The sequence below is a fragment of the Larus michahellis genome, chromosome 7, assembly GCF_964199755.1.
Source record: "Larus michahellis chromosome 7, bLarMic1.1, whole genome shotgun sequence".
In the NCBI taxonomy this organism is placed as follows: Eukaryota; Metazoa; Chordata; class Aves; order Charadriiformes; family Laridae; genus Larus; species Larus michahellis.
In genome coordinates this window covers 28,928,391-28,929,574 of record NC_133902.1, presented here as the reverse complement: position 1 = coordinate 28,929,574, position 1,184 = coordinate 28,928,391, and positions in this window count along the sequence as shown.

Below are 1,184 nucleotides of genomic sequence, written 5' to 3'. Positions count from 1 at the left end.
CCGTGCCCTCCTGGCCACCGTGCCCAGCCCGGGATACCCCGCGTTGCCTCCGCAGCGTCCGTCCGCCTCATCAACAATAGTGCCCTGGCCGCTCGCCCCGCCCCCCGCGCCCTCCCATTGGGCGCGCCGCCCTTCGGCTCGCGCAGCTACGGCGCCCCCATTGGCTGCACGGCGCGCTCCGGAGTGGCCGAGCCTGCGCGGGGCGGGAGGGGAGGGGGCAGCGCTTAAAGCAACACGCGGCGGCCGGCGGGGCCGCGCGCTGCCCCGGGCACGTGCCGCGGGAGGGCGGGCTATAGCCATCCCCCGCACAGCCGCGGCGGCCACTGGCCGAGGGCGACCCCCGCTCTCCCCGGGTCGGAGCGGCGAGGCTGGCGCTGGGGGTCCCGTCAGACGGACCTGGGCGAGGCGGGAAGGCTGGAAGCCGGCAGGGATGGCGGCTGCGGATCCCCCTCGTGTCGGAGCCCGTCCCAAGGAAAGGGTTGTACGTGAGACGTAGGGCTGCCCAACTGTGTTATCTCTAAGCACAGTCACTACAGGAGAGGACGAGGGCTCTCAGGGGTCTATCCAATCGCTCCGCCACCAGCTTAGCGTTACCGGTGATGGCACCAGATACACGGGTAATATCCAGGCAGACCTGACCCCCTTTTCCCTTAGTTGCAGTGTTTACTCTTCTCCATTAGCTTAGTTGCGTCTTCATGGCCATCTTTTACAAATGCTTGTTAACTGCTGGCATCCTCTTACCCTGGTTTATACGTTAGAGATATGAACACATGCATGGAATAGGCCTTAATTCATGTATTTGGATCATTTAAATAGAAGGTAAAACACACTAGCACCTTCAAGACACAAAGGAATCAATAAATCCTTGCTCTGTCTTTATTGCACATGCCTGTTCTGGGCTACCAGAACTTACCCAAATTCTTGTCAGTATTGCTCTACAAGTTGCGTGTTGCAATTGAATACCATTGCTATGATACAAATAGTGTGACAACAAATTACATACTGTTCTCTTTTCTTCAGCTGGGTTGTGCTTGGGTTTGTTTTTTTCCCTCCTTTCTGATTGAAGCTTACTTCACTTAAAAAGTCCCAACTTTCCCTTTGAAGAGCTCCATTGTGGCTGACAAGTTTAACAAACCTGAAAAGCAAGACTATGTGCATAGGCCCTTCCTAAGGATGCCTGGACA